Genomic DNA, 16,991 nt, shown 5'->3' on the forward strand with positions numbered 1-16,991 from the left:
AAAACTGCACTGCACCCTCTAAAGTCACAGGCCGATTATACTGGTACATTAAGATACATTTGTAAATTGTAGTGCAATTTATGTAATGGCATTCTAGAAGGGAAGAAAATAAGATTTTTTGTTGCTATAGAACTACTAAAAAAATATTGAAAAACACTTACAAAAATGCAACTTTCTCTTTTCTTTTGATCTGGTCTTCGCTGGAATCTAACCTACAACCTACATCATTGTAAGCAGCTGCAAAAGCTATAAGCTATAGCCTACATTGAGAGGTATGGGAAGTACATAGAGATACACTGCTGTGTATAACAGTATATTTCTATGTCCCTGTATTTGAGAGGGAGAATAAAAAAAAAATTTTTTTCTTCCTATACTATTACTGAAATAATATTAAAAGCAATTATGTAAATGCCATTTTTAATGTACAGCAAAAAAAATCTGAAATCTGCAGATAACAGACATATTTGTTCATCTATTATAATAACTACCTTATAATGTCCCTCATTGCCCAATAAAATACCCCACTGCTCCATAAAGTCTCCCACTGCTTCATAAAGTCCCCTCTGTGGAACAATGCCCCCCACTGTCCCATAATGCTCCTTGTCAAGTAATATCAATCCTCCGCCAATGCAGCCTTCTCATTTAAAATTATTCTACATCTCATCCTCAGCTCCTATTGGAGCACTAACCGGTGCCTGATACATCCTCTTTATCTCTGCAGCCCAAGCAGCAGTGTACTGACGGCTGCTGCATGTCAGGCTGAGATCTCCTGCCTCAGTTCTGGCTCCGGACTGCTCAAATGTATGTGAGTCTGAAAGACAGAATACATTTGAACATCAGAAGACAGCTCTTCAAGTCCTATGCACCACACACATATTGTGCAGGTGTGGACTCCTGCATCACAGTGCTTGGGAATTTTGGAGAGTTTCAAAACTGTGATGTCAGCAAAGGTCTTTCTGCAACCGCAGAAACTGCAGTGATAGATCAGAGCTTGAACTATCAATGCAGTTTGTCATTGAACTGCCTGTCGCTCCTCAGAGGGTGAGGGCCCTGGGCATCTGCTGAATGTGCTTCACTGCCACCACCCCTCTGACATCTCCTTCTGGCAGAGTAGAAATAAATGATAATTGGCTGTATCTTGTGGCTAGTGCTGTGGTAAAAATTTGCCTCAGTGCACTATGTGTGTTAAATGATCTGTCCTTCTTTCTGTTGTTCAAGAATTGGGGGTATGGCTAAGTAAAGCTATGTGCACACGTTGCGGTTTTTCACGTGTTTATGCAGCGTTTTAAACTGCACCATAAACGCATGCATTCTGTGTCCCCAGCAAAGTCTATGAGAATTTAGCAACTTCCATGTGCACGTTGCGATTTAAAATGCAGCATTTTACATGCCAAATTTTTTTACAAAATCAATGCGTTAAAAAAGCAACATGTCACTTCTTTTGTGCATTTTGGATGCTTTTCCTACTCTGTCTATGGAAGAGCAAGCATCTAGAAGGCATGAATTCTGCATCCATCCTGCATTCAAAATACATCCAAAACAAAGCTTTTCGGCTGCATTTTGAAATGACATGCAGTGACAAAACGCTGCAGAATATTTGTCGCGGCAGAACGCAACGTGCGCACATACCCTAAGCAATGAAAACTCTGTCATGCTCCTGGAACCACTAAATGATTAATTGACACTTTGGATATAGAGCATATTCCCGCTGCAATAGGAAAAACAGTTGTTATGAAGGGATGAACTTGCTCAGCCACAATATTTAGTCTTATTGTCCAAATATCCATCCACAGGTATTAGAGAACTCACAAAAACATTCCCTTCACTATAACTCCCCCTCGAACTGTTTATACCTGACTAAAATGGTTCATTGATTCATACTGCTTGTGCCAAATTCTGACTCTCCCATCAGCATTGTGCAACAGAATCAACAGAATTGAGAATATTCAATGTTTTTAACCGCTCAGTTATACCATTTTTGCTTACTTCTGCTCATTGGAATTTTGCCTGTCTATTGTCCTCAAGCATTAATGTAAAACAAATTGCAATTAAATCAGTCTGCTAGTCAATCCGCTTATGTTAAAGCACAGCAAGTTGTGCATTTGGCCATGTTAGTTGGAGATGAAGTATTGTATTTGGCTACAATTTTCTTGACAAGGCGTCTCCTTTTTGTCATAATGCTTTTTGACATCCTTGGTTGACGTGATGCTTCCTCCATTTTAAGATGAGCAAGTATTTTTTTAAATCCTAAGGATCAATTTCCATAATGTAGAAATTTAAACACAACTGTCTACCTCAAAAAGTGTGCAACATTTAAAATATTTTTTTTGCACACTTTATTGTTCCAATAGTCAAATATTTGACCTATACTTATGCCACCTGAATATGGTGGCTTTCTTTAGGGACATAAATCTTCCTATGTTGGGAAAATACATGACCATGTTTTTGTTTTCTTCTTTTTTTCATCTTTTTAGAAAAGGACACATTTTAATTTCTAAATACTACTGCTTTGTAAACTCACCCATCTCCAGCAATTCTGTCTTCAGCCACAAGAGGCCTCAGCACCACGGATAGCAGCTCTGGGGAAAGGTAAGCATAGAAGTTCCTGATCTCCGTGTACTATCACGGATAGCACATAGAGATCATACGTGTGCCAAAATCATGGCACACAGAGGGACATATGCCTCTTTAACACATCAGTGAAAAACATGTGTGTTTTTCACTCATGTGTGAAACAGCCCTTAGGCACAGCAACATTACCAAAGTTTGTTCCTTCAAAAACTGTCTTAATACTCTACTGTGCGGTTTTGCTGTTGCCACTGCACGGAAGAGTCTTCCATCCACATAACCAGTGGGGAACATAAGTATTTGATACGCTGACGATTTTGCAAGTTTTCCCACCTATAAAGAATGAAGAGGTCTGTAGTTTTTATTGGAAGTACACTTCAACTGAGACAGACAGAATCAAAAAACAAAATCCAGAAAATTACATTGTAAGATTTTTAAATAATTACTGTATTTTTGGTTTTATGAGATGCTCCAGATTATAAAACACACCCCAATTTTATAAGGAAAAAAAGGTAAAAAAAAATATGGGGTTCATCTTTTAATCCGGTGGTGTATTACCGGGTGAGGCCACAGGGTTTGTGGAGCAAGGTTACATGAGGCAGGGGTGGTGCCAGAGTGGACCAATGCTGCAGGCGGTGCGGTGGGTATCCTGGATGCTTGCTGCAGGCACTGTGAAACAGGAGCATCCAGAAACTGTCAGCTGTACGTGCTTCAAAGAAATGACGCCTGGAGTTGGTGCTTGCGCAGATTGAGCTATCTGCTCAATGACGAGCCGAGATCTCCTCTGTGCATGCTCCACTTCTGGGCGCCATTTTTCTTAAGTCTGCTGCTGGGAGATCAATGGACCAGAGGCGGCGCATGCTCAGATAAGATTAGATCTTGAGCCGAATGCTTAATCTGTGCATGTGCTGACTCTGGGTGCCAATTTAAAAGCCTGCACTTCCAACATTTTCAAAATGGCCCTTGCATCACCCCCTGCAGCAAGCACAGCCAAACATTAGCATCACCTCTGCCCATAGAATAGCCCACAGCATTGCCCCTGCCTCCTGTGACTCCTCTCCACCATCCACCAGTAAGCTACATTCGGCTTATAAGATGCACCCCCCATTTTCCTTCCAAATTTTTGACATAGCTCCTCATGGGTTGTTAAGGGGTTATTCTCCCTTTTAAACACCCTAAAATATTGTTTACCTTTTGAGCTGCTGCTTGGCATTGAGTACTGCCACTTAGCTTAATTGTAACCAGAATATCCAAGTCATTCTCCTCTTCTGTATTCCCAAATATACATCCATTTAATATATATACAGCAATAGGATTACTCTGGCTTTGGAGCTTTACTCTACATTTATCAACATTAAATATTATTTGGCAAGTGTTTGCCCATTTAGACATCTTATCCAGATCGTTTTGTAATATTGGACTGTCAAGGTCAGTTTTTTAATATCCTACATTGTTTTATGTCGTCAGCAAAGACTGATGTTTTACTCACAATCCCATCCACAAGGTCATTAATAAAGATATTTAAAAGAATCGGTCCTAGCACAGAACCCTGTAGTTCCACACTTCTGGCAATATCCCATTTAGAGTATGTACCATTTACCATGACTCTTTTTTTTCTAATCTTTTAGTCAATTCCTTACTCATCTGCATTTAGTTTAACTTAGTCCTTGCTTCTGGAGCTTCAGTATAAGGCTGTTACGTGGTACAGTATAAAATACATTTGCAAAGTCCAGATAAATCACATCAGCTGCATTTCCAACATATGCAAGTAACTCGTCATAAAAACTCAAGATGTTGGTTAGACACAACTTATCTTTCATGAGTCCATTCTGGTTTTCAGTTATTATATTATTTTCTGCAATATATTTTTGCAGGTAATCTCTTATAATGCCCACAAAAACTTTGTGCACCACTAGATAGTGGATATCATTGGATTCCATCTGCATTCCCCTAGCCTATTAAGTTGAGACCACTTGATACTTTAAGGCTGTGTTTGCATTACAAAGCTCAAAACAGGTTAAATACAAAAACTGAAAACGTCAGTGTGATATACAGTTAGGTCCAGAAATATTTGGACAGTGACACAATTTTCGCGAGTTGGGCTCTGCATGCCACCACATTGGATTTGAAATGAAACCTCTACAACAGAATTCAAGTGCAGATTGTAACGTTTAATTTGAAGATTTGAACAAAAATATCTGATAGAAATTGTAGGAATTGTACACATTTCTTTACAAACACTCCACATTTTAGGAGGTCAAAAGTAATTGGACAAATAAACCAAACCCAAACAAAATATTTTTATTTTCAATATTTTGTTGCGAATCCTTTGGAGGCAATCACTGCCTTAAGTCTGGAACCCATGGACATCACCAAACGCTGAGTTTCCTCCTTCTTAATGCTTTGCCAGGCCTTTACAGCCGCAGCCTTCAGGTCTTGCTTGTTTGTGGGTCTTTCCGTCTTAAGTCTGGATTTGAGCAAGTGAAATGCATGCTCAATTGGGTTAAGATCTGGTGATTGACTTGGCCATTGCAGAATGTTCCACTTTTTTGCACTCATGAACTCCTGGGTAGCTTTTGCTGTATGCTTGGGGTCATTGTCCATCTGTACTATGAAGCGCCGCCCGATCAACTTTGCGGCATTTGGCTGAATCTAGGCTGAAAGTATATCCCTGTACACTTCAGAATTCATCCGGCTACTCTTGTCTGCTGTTATGTCATCAATAAACACAAGTGACCCAGTGCCATTGAAAGCCATGCATGCCCATGCCATCACGTTGCCTCCACCATGTTTTACAGAGGATGTGGTGTGCCTTGGATCATGTGCCGTTCCCTTTCTTCTCCAAACTTTTTTCTTCCCATCATTCTGGTACAGGTTGATCTTTGTCTCATCTGTCCATAGAATACTTTTCCAGAACTGAGCTGGCTTCATGAGGTGTTTTTCAGCAAATTTAACTCTGGCCTGTCTATTTTTGGAATTGATGAATGGTTTGCATCTAGATGTGAACCCTTTGTATTTACTTTCATGGAGTCTTCTCTTTACTGTTGACTTAGAGACAGATACACTTACTTCACTGAGAGTGTTCTGGACTTCAGTTGATGTTGTGAACGGGTTCTTCTTCACCAAAGAAAGTATGCAGCGATCATCCACCACTGTTGTCATCCGTGGACGCCCAGGCCTTTTTGAGTTCCCAAGCTCACCAGTCAATTCATTTTTTCTCAGAATGTACCCGACTGTTGATTTTGCTACTCCAAGCATGTCTGCTATCTCTCTGATGGATTTTTTCTTTTTTTTTCAGCCTCAGGATGTTCTGCTTCACCTCAATTGAGAGTTCCTTAGACCGCATGTTGTCTGGTCACAGCAACAGCTTCCAAATGCAAAACCACACACCCGTAATAAACCCCAGACCTTTTAACTACTTCATTGATTATAGGCTAACGAGGGAGACGCCTTCAGAGTTAATTGCAGCCCTTAGAGTCCCTTGTCCAATTACTTTTGGTCCCTTTAAAAAGAGGAGGCTATGCATTACAGAGCTATGATTCCTAAACCCTTTCTCCGATTTGGATGTGAAAACTCTCATATTGCAGCTGGGAGTGTGCACTTTCAGCCCATATTATATATATAATTGTATTTCTGAACATGTTTTTGTAAACAGCTAAAATAACAAAACTTGTGTCACTTTCCAAATATTTCTGGACCTAACTGTATACATCTTTTCCAGGAACATAGAGGCTTCTGAGTATTGCAATTCACTGCAAATATATATTGAGGAAAAATCAGCAAACCAGGAAAATTTGAATTTCAAATGATTCACTCCTTTCTAATCAAAAATCATACATTTTTAATTTTAACATCAATTTAGTCATATGAGTGGTTATTTGCAAGTTTTGAATGACATAATTCATTATAGCATATATAAAAATCTAAGCAGTCACATAATAAAAAAAAATCTTATTCCACCATTTACTTGTTTTGAAAAGTGTGGTTGTTTAACCTTGTCCCGCATAAGCCAATTTCCACCTTCCTAATAAAACCAATTTTTCTTCAAGTGGTAATAAATCCGAAAATCTTCTACATATTGGAGATACCTTTTTTATGACATTGTAATTTATGCTCATGATATATTTGGGTGTATATGATTTTCTATTTTAGTGAAAATATCAAAAAATTGCCAAATATGTTGAACAAAATGTGTCATCACACTGATACATCAGTTTTACCATATAGTGAACAAGGTCAATAAAATACCCCCAAAACCATTGAGCAATCATACTTTTTTTGCAATTTTTCCGCATATGGAATTTTTTTTGCCGTTTTTCAGTACACTACATGGTAAAACTCATGATTTCATTTAAAAGTACAACTCGTTTCGCAAAAAATAAGCCCTCATATGACGATATTGACAGAAAAATAAAAAAGATACAGCTCTCGGAAGACGGGAGCAAAAACGAAATTTGAGAAATCACCCAGTGGTGAAGGGGTTAAACTTTGGCGCAATTTTGATGAAATTTATCCACCATGGAGCATGTGGGAAGCCCTTAACACTAGAAGTCCCAGAAATATTGAGCTCCTCCCTGAAGTCCCGAAAGAGGGTCAAATGACATACAATAAACTGAATAGAACAAAACTAGAAACTAAATGGCTAAACTCAATGGAAAACAACAACCTCCTGTGGTGCGACAGTAATGGCCTTAATTACAGAACAAAAGACGGGGATTATAGGAAGTTAGCTAAAATCCTTCAGGTCATTCGACCCGTCTCTGGGTTCCAAAGGTAGAAATGTTAAATGACCCCTCTCTGGGACTTCTAGTGTTAACATGCCAAAACAGCAAAAATTCCCATAAGTGAATTTTGGAGACTACACCCCTCAAACAGATAGTGTTACTGCACAAAATAGTTACTAAATAAAATTTATCATATGTCTCCTTTACGTCAGCATCCTTTTTAAAATATTTTTTTTTTCTTAGGGTACTAGAATAGTTAAAATTAAGCAGCAATTTTTAATTCCTTTTAAAATGAAATTTAAAGGAATTCATTAAAAGGTGAAGTGAGCATCTTAAATTCACAGGTTATTCACCAAATTTTAGTACAATGAGCAGTGACAATGAAAAATTACATTTTTTTCCCACCAAAATGTTGCTTAAGGACCACATTTTTTATTTTCACAAGAGGTTTCATAGTTTCATCATTTTTAGGGTTCAAGATAGACATAAGACCAAGGTTCAATCTGTAATAACCTACCATGTTGATCCAAAGGAAGGCAAAGACCCTATGAAGCAGATAGTAATTGCTCCATAGTAACAGAGTAATGGAAACATTTCTTCCTGACTTCAAATACGAATCAGACTAGTTCCCTGGATCAAGATCCATTCAACAGAATTTAGCTCCTTTAACCTGTAATATTATGTATTTCAGGAAAGGCATCAAGGCCCTCCTTCAACTTTTATAGTAAATCAACCATTACGACATCATGTGGCTGAGCGTTCCATTATTTCACTGCACGTACAGTCTAAAAATTTGCATTTGTGAATTATGGGGAAATTTTTTCTTCTGTAGACATTTCACCGCTGCAGGCCTAATTGTAAAAAGCTGATTAGAAATATCTCTGTACTGTCAATTTTAATAAGATTGTCACTAAGCATTCCTTTTTCCAAACTGAATAACCCCATGTTTAACCCCTTCACCCCGGCCACTAAAACACCCTAATGACCCGGCCATTTTTTGCAATTCTGACCACTGTCATTTTGACAAGTTATAACTCTGGAATGCTTCAACGGATCCTGGCGATTCTGAGATTGTTTTTTCATGACATATTGTGCTTCATGTCAGTGGTAAATTTAAACCGATAATGTTTGCGTTTATTTGTGAAAATTTAGGAAATTTTGCGAAAATTTTGCAATTTTCAAACTTTGAAAATTTATGCCCATAAATCTGAGAGATATGTCACACATAATAGTTACTAAATAAACTTTCCCACTTGTCTACTTTACATCAGCGCAATTTTCGAAACAAATTTTTTTTTTCGTTAGGAAGTTAGAAGGGGTCAAAGGTCATCAGCAATTTCTCATTTTTCCAACAAAATTTAGAAAATAATTTTTTTTAGGGACCACATCACATTTGAAGTGACTTTGAGAGACCTAGGTGACAGAAAATACCCAAAAGTGACCCCATTCTAAAAACTGCACCCCTCACTCTGCTCAAAACCACATCCAAGAAGTTTATTAACCCTTTTGGTGCTTCACAGGAACCAAAGCAATGTGGAAGGAAAAAATGAAAATTTTACTATTGAACACAAAAATGTTACTTTAGCCATAAAATTTTCATTTTCACAAGGGAGAAAAGAGAAAGTGCACCCTACAATTTATTGTGCATTTTCTCCTGAGTACGCTGATACCTCATATGTGGTAAAAATCAATTGTTTGGGCGCACAGCGGAGCTCGGAAGGGAAGGAGCGCCATTTGAATTTTTGAACGCAAAATTAGCTGCACTCGTTAGCGGACGCCATGTTGGGTTTGAAGACCCCCTGAGGTGCCTAAACAAGTGGGTCCAACACAAGTGACCCCATTTTGGAAACTAGAGCCCTCAAATAATTTTTGTAGCTGTTTGGTGAGCACTTTGAACACCTGGGGGCTTCACAGAAGTTTATACCGTTGAGCTGTGAAAAGAAAAAAAAAATGTTTTACCACAAAATGGTTGCTTCAACTAGGTAGTTTTTTTTTCACAAGGGTATCAGGAAAAAAATGCACCATAAAATGTATTGTGCATTTTCTCCTGAGTACACAGATAACTCATATGTGGTGGAAATCAAATGTTTGGACACACGGCAAGGCTCGGAAGGCAAGGAGCACCATTTGAATTTTTGAGTGCAAAATTAGCTGCACTCATTAGCGGACGCCATGTTGGGTTTGAAGACCCCCTGAGGTACCTAAACAATGGAGCTCCCCCACAAGTGACCCCATTTTGGAAACTAGAGCCCTCAAATAATTTTTCTAGATGTTTATTGAGCACTTTGAACACCTGGGGGCTTCACAGAAATTTATAACGTTGAGCCGTGAAAAGAAAAAAAATTTTTTTTACCACAAAACGGTTGCTTCAACTAGGTAGCTTTTTTTTCCATAAGGGTATCAGGAAAAATTGCACCATAAAATGTTTTGTGCATTTTCTCCTGAGTACACAGATACCTCATATGTGGTGGAAATCAAATGTTTGGACACACGGCTGTGCTCGGAAGGCAAGGAGCGCCATTTGAATTTTTGAGTGCAAAATTAGCTGCACTCATTAGCGGACGCCATGTTGGGTTTGAAGACCCCCGAGGTGCCTAAACAATAGAGCTCCCCCACAAGTGACCCCATTTTGGAAACTAGAGCCCTCAAATATTTTTTCTAGATGTTTGGTGAGCACTTTGAACACCTGGGGGCTTCACAGAAGTTTGTAACGTTGAGCTGTGAAAAGAAAAAAATTTTTTTTTACCACAAAACTGTTGCTTCAACTAAGTAGCTTTTTTTTCACAAGGGTATCGGCAAAAAATTCACCATAAAATTTATAGTGCTTTTTTTCCTGAGTACGACGATACCTCATATGTGGTAGAAAGTAATTGTTTGGGCGCATGGCGGGGCTCAGAAGAGAAGGAGCGCCATTTGACAGCAAAATTGGTTGGAATCATTAGCGGACGCCATGTCACGTTTGGAGACCCCCTATGGTGCCTAAACAGTGGAGCTCCCTCACAAGTGACCCCATTTTGGAAACTAGACCCCTCAAGGAGTTTATCTAGATGTTTAGCGAGCCCCAAGGGGCTCCACAGAAGTTGATAATGTTGAGCCATGAATACAATTGTTTTTTTCACCACAAAACTGTCACTTCAACCAGGTAGCTTTTTTTTCCACAAGGGTATCAGGAAAAAATGTACCATAAAACGCATTGTGCAATTTCTCCTGAGTACGCAGATACCTCATATGTGGTGGAAAGTAATTGTTTGGGCGCATGGCAGGGCTCAGAAGAGAAGGAACGCCATTTGACAGAAAAATTGGTTGGAATCATTAGCGGACGCCATGTCACGTTTGGAGACCCCCTATGGTGCCTAAACAGTGGAGCTCCCTCACAAGTGACCCCATTTTGGAAACTAGACCCCTCAAGGAGTTTATCTAGATGTTTAGCGAGCCCCAAGGGGCTCCACAGAAGTTGATAATGTTGAGCCATGAATACAATTGTTTTTTTCACCACAAAACTGTCACTTCAACCAGGTAGCTTTTTTTTCCACAAGGGTATCAGGAAAAAATGTACCATAAAACGCATTGCGCAATTTCTCCTGAGTACGCAGATACCTCATATGTGGTGGAAAGTAATTGTTTGGGCGCATGGCGGGGTTCAGAAGAGAAGGAACGCCATTTGACAGCAAAATTGGTTGGAATCATTAGCGGACGCCATGTCATGTTTGGAGACCCCCTATGGTGCCTAAACAGTGGAGCTCCCCCCACAAATTACCGCATTTTGGAAGTAGACCCCTCAAGGAATTTATCTTGATATTTGGTGAGCCCCTTGTACCCCCAGGGGCTCCACAGAAGTTGATAACGTTGAACCGTGAAAATTATTTTTTTTTAACCACAAAATTTTTGTATCAACCAGGTAGCTTTTTTTTTTTTACAACGGTATCAGGAAAAAATGCACCATAAAACGTATTGTGCAATTTTTCCTGAGTACGTAGATACCTCATATGTGGTGGAAAGTAATTGTTTGGGCACATGGTGGGGCTCAGAATAGAAGGAACGCCATTTAAATTTTCAAACGCACAGACGCGGTGCACTGATCGGCCACTGCAGGACGCACGGTCGGATGAGATACAAAAAGTGTTGGGGATACGGAAAAAAAAAGGTCACGCCAAAAATTGAGCAGGGATGCAGATCCGTTATGTGCATCCCTGATCAGCGCTCGGCGGGACGCACGGACGGATGCGATACAAAAAGCATCGCGAATACGGAAAAAAGTCACGCCAAAAATTGAGCAGGGATGCAGATCCGTTATGTGCATCCCTGATCAGCGCTCGGCGGGACGCACAGACGGCTGCGATACAAAAAGTGCCGCGAATACAGCAAAAAGTCATGCCAAAAATTGACCACGGAAGCAGATATGTTATGTGCATAAGATACAAGAAGCGTCGGGGATATGGGAAAAAAAAGTCCCGCTGAAAACTGACCACGGATGCAGATCCGTTATCTGCATCCCTGATCAGCGCTCGGCGGGACGCATGGACGGATGAGGTGTAAAAATGGACAGGATACAAGAAAAAAAAAATTATACTCACAGTACCAAGAGGATCACTGACCAGAGGAACTGCAGAGGAACAAGAAGGCAGTGAGATGGACAGCTTTACACGAGCAGCAAGCAGGACGTTGGACAGATCAGCAGAAGGACCCAGCGATGGAGGCAGATGTGATCGGGCCAGTGAAGACCTCGGACGACCCGTGAAGGCAGGTAAGAGGACGTCAGGGGGGTTGCAGGGGGGGGATGGGGAGAGGGGGGTTGCAGAGGGGGATGGGGAGAGGGAGGAGGCAGAGAGGGAGAGCAGAGGGGGCGGATAAGCAAAGGCAGAAGGAAGGAACTTTGGAAGCAGAATAGAGATGATAGAGGAGGCAGGCAGATCGCGTGGGGAGCAGATCGGGATGCCGGGGGGCAGATCGGGGGGGGCACGGGCAGGGGCCTTCACGGGAGCGCGCAGGTTCCATCGCGGGAGTGCAATACTTACCATTGGAGCAGGCGCAGTGACATCAGAGGCGGCGTCTGCGGCGGCAGTAGCGGTGGCGTGGTACTAAAAGTACCAGCCAGTGCACGCTGCAGACATGTTGGGGGAGGGTCCCCAGACCAGCACAGGCCTGGGGAGGGCGGCCACCTGCAGATCACGCTGGGGGCGACATGTTTGAGATCCATCTATGATCTGCTGTAGCTGCTACAATAGATCATAGCAGGATCTCACAGTATAGCACTAATTTGGGCATTATTTTTGCCGAAATTAGTGTGAACGATGTGGTTGGCGGTTCAGATGTGAACAGCCAATCACATCGATCGCCTATGAGGGGTGGCGATGCCTGGAGTCAAGCAAAGGTCCCCTGCTGTAAGAAACAGCAGGGGATATCATTTGAAAGCCGCTGCTATGGCCACGGCAATCAAATGAAGTTTAGGCAGTAAAATTACGTCCCTGGTCGTTAAGTCACGTTAAAATAGGACGCAATTTTACTGCCTGCGTTCGTGAAGGAGTTAATAACCTGTCTTGGTACTGCGTTCTACCTATTCTCTTAATAACCTTGTTTGCTCTTCTCTGCACCTGCTCTAGTTTAACTTTGCCCTTCTTATGTACCATCGACCAAAATTGTACACATATTGTTCTTCGTCATTGCTTTAACTCTTTTGAAGCACTTTTGAAGGGTTAATAAGATTTTATTAAAAGGTGAAGTTTTTAAATTGGTGTTGCTTTTGGGCATTTTCTGTCACCTAGGCCCCTCAAAGTCACTTTAAATGTGTTCTGTTATTAAAAAAATTGAAAATTTTGTTGGAAAATTGAAAAAGGAATTAACAATTAACCCTTCTAATTTCCTAACAAAAAATGTTTAAAAAATGACGCTGATATAAAGTAGACATGTGGCAAATGTTGTTTATTATCTATTTTGTGTGATATAACTATAAAGTTTAAGGGCACAAAATATCAAAAGTTTGAAAAGGGTAACTAGGAAAGTAATTCAAGTGGGACTGTAAACATTTTGACTTCAGATCCATCAGACTACCCAAGGCTTTGATACATTTCAGCATGATCTCCACGATGGAGTTTTGGATCTTTATTGTTACCTAAAAATTTCTTCACGACTTCTTTAAAAGAATCCCAGGCTCTTTTATCAACAGCTTTCATTTTTGTTTCAAGCACACTGTCCTTCATGAGTTTGCAAATATTTGGACCCACAAAAATGCCTTCCTTAAGTTTTGCTTCGGACAGCCCCTGAAACTGGCTCAGTTGGCAGAAGAATTCCACGTTAATATTAGCCAATTACATCTTTAACAAAAAAGTTTTTTATTTTCCGCTACAGAATCATTTAGGGATTTGATTTTTGCAAGAAAAAACTGTTTTTATTGACACCATTTTTCTTTCACACAACTTTTCAATCTCAATACATTCAACTTTATGTGAAGATGTATGATGAAAAAGCCTCTATTTTGAGGGGCGTGGCCTGACTGGAGTAAGGAGCAGACGTGAGGCTGTGGAGCTCCGCTGGATAAAGCTAAATCTGAAGCTATCGAGCCTCCTCAAGTTCATCCAGTGGCAGGACCTGATCTGTGGTGACCGCAGCAGTGAGGGGCTCTCACTGAAACAAGCCCCGGAGGTATCAGTGCAGATGTTGCGACTTATTTTACATGAGGAAGCCGCGGCCTAGGTTGAAGCACTGCCCAGACCTACAGCAGCTTCCAGCAAACACCCTCCGCTTTTCAAAGGTAAACGGAGAACTCACCGACCCCTCTCCTCACCCCGAATAGCTTGGGAGACAAGCCATGGAAAGAGACAGACAGACAGAGACAGCCAGCCAGGGAAAGAGACAGACAAAGACAGCCAGCCAGGAAAAAAGACAGACAGAGACAGCCAGCCAGGGTAAGAAAGACAGAGACAGCCAGCCAGGGAAAAAGACAGACAGAGACAGCCAGCCAGGGAAAAAGACAGACAGAGACAGCCAGCCAGGGAAAGAGACAGATAGACAGAGACAGCCAGGGAAAGACAGACAGAGACAACCAGCAAGGGAAAGACAGACAGAGACAGCCAGCCAGGGAAAGACAGACAGAGACTGCCAGCCAGAGAAAGACAGACAGACAGAGATAGTCAGCCAGGTAAAGAGACAGATAAACTACATTCACATATACACACACACAGCTCTACAACATGCACATTTACTTACACACACTATACATTACCTCATCTTGCAGTTCCTGATCAGTGTGGAGCAGGAGAGAAGACACTGGGAGCTGCACAGAGGCTGCAGCAGCTGAACAGCGACAGGACCTGCTAGTTCTCCGGTCATGTGATTAGGCAAGGCCCTTCACCTTCTCAGTCTTTGTTCTGATAAAAGTACATTTCCTGTCTCCTCTGCACCAATCACATAGATCAGTGCAGGAAGAGAGAAGGAAGCTTTCTATGAGTGACTCAGGGTCCCCCATTGCCCTGATGGCAGCCCCGAAAGCTGGGGCCCGGTGAGCAAAGGAATGAAAGGGGGGGCCCGGGCTGTCAGCAGCCCCGCCCCCTCCTGGCCCTGATTGCGGCCCCCATCCTGCCGATGTGCTACAGGGCGCCCGCAGCTTAAAAATGTTTCATGCGGATTATAATGGGGGCAATTTACTGTTCGGAGCATGGACCCCCTGGAGCCTTGGGCCCCGGGCAGAAGCCCAGATTGCCCTCATTATAATCTGCCTCTGCCAATGATCCTGCCAGAGATGTTATCTGTCGAATCCTAGATTTCCGTCTAAAGGACAAGATCTTCCAAAATGCCAGATCAGACCTCAATATCCAGAATGCAATCTTTCGAGATATAGCCCCCTCTACGTTGGCCAAAAGGCACCTCCTCAAACCTCTTATGGACGAACTGATGAACAGCAATTACAATTCCGTTGGTTGTTCCCGTTCGGCATCCTGGTCTCAGACAAGAGAAAGAAGATTATCTCAAGATCTCCTAAGGACTTCTCCAATCTTTGTACGGAATTGGACATCCCGCCAAGCTTGACTCCAGATCTGAATCTACTCCAACCTGCTCTGCATCTCCCCCCACTCCCCACTTATCAGCCGTGGGAAACCGTGGAACCTCCAAAAAGTCAGCGTCTCAGAAGAAGACCTACCAAGTCACCTCCGCTTGAAACCAGGCACGAGGCTGATTGATGGAAGGCGCCTGCTCCATCTGAAAAAAATACTTCATATGCGATGAGTATACCTCTGACAAAATGAATAATTGACCTGTTGTCTCTAGTTCTATCCCTTTTCACATCCTACTGATTTCAAATGTTGTTTTTTTTTCCCTCAGTTTGTACTTTTCTTTTATTATTTTATTTAACTATAGAGTTCTTCCTTGCAGACCAAAATTGCCTTTTTGTTTGCATGTACCCCAAGACATCCCCAAACACTCTGGTCTACAAAGACAAGCTTGCTACACTTGCCACCCTTCTTCCCTTCTCTGTCTCTCCTCCCCCCTCTATGCTCTTTCTCTTATTACTTTTCTGTTTGCTTTTCTCTGTGCAATACCTTCACGTAGGCTCGGGACCCAAGGTGGGAGTGGATTTAGATGGTCGCCCAAACAGTTCAACTATGGCTAAACAACACAACCTACTGAAACTCACCTCTTATAATGTAAAAGGCCTTAACTCTCCTGTCAAGAGCTCACAAAGTCTCACTTATCTTATAAAAGAAAAGATAGACGTAATTCTGCTTCAAAAAACGCACTTAGTGCTAGAAAAATCACCAAATTTTGATAAAGCGTTTTACAGAAAATAGTTCCACTCATACTATACTACAAAGAAAGCCAGGGGGGTAGCCATTGCCTTCTCGAAACACAAAACCTTTCAATTGCTAGATACTTTTTCAGACAACATGGGCTGGTTTATATTTATCAAAGGAAAGATAGAACATACATTATTAACAATAGGATATAACTATGTGCCAAACACTAAGCAGGATATTTGGATATCGCAGGTCTTAAAGGAAGCTAAACATTTTATTGAGGGGACGTTAATTCTAGGGGGTGATTTGAATGTTGTCCTCAATCCAGAACTTGATTTATCCACAAACAGATCTTAAATTCCTAAAAAGGCGCTGACACGTATACATAAATCCTTGCATTCGGCCCAATTGGTTGATGCTTGGAGACATCTCCATCCAACAGAAAGAGATTATTCCCACTACACACCTGCACAAAACTCCTATGGCCGAATTGACTACATATTTGTTCTTTTCCTAACTCTTTCCATGTTACAACATGCTAAATTTGTTACTAGTGTCCTTTCGGACCATTCCATCTTAAAACTGAAAATCAAAATAGGGGAAAGGACTTGGAACTGGACTTGGAGATTAAATTGACTCTCTTGGCTCAACCTCAGTATAAGACATGTGTCACAAAAGCCCTGAATCATTACTTTGACACTAATGCCCAGCAATCAGTCCCTTTACCTACAGTGTGGGAAGCGCACAAGGCAGTAATACAAGGAGAGTTTATCTCCCTATCCTCGTTCCTGAATAAATTCAGAAAAGATGAGGTGGTGTCACTGTATTCCGAGATACAAAAACTGGAACTGCAACATAATGCCACTCAATCAACAAATATCCTCAGTCCCTTAACACAATTGTGCCAAAGGCTCAGAGATATCTTGAACAGACAGTCTGCGAAGCTCTACATGAATTTGAGGAACCACCT

The sequence above is a fragment of the Anomaloglossus baeobatrachus genome, chromosome 6 (genome assembly GCF_048569485.1).
Source record: "Anomaloglossus baeobatrachus isolate aAnoBae1 chromosome 6, aAnoBae1.hap1, whole genome shotgun sequence".
Taxonomy (NCBI): domain Eukaryota; kingdom Metazoa; phylum Chordata; class Amphibia; order Anura; family Aromobatidae; genus Anomaloglossus; species Anomaloglossus baeobatrachus.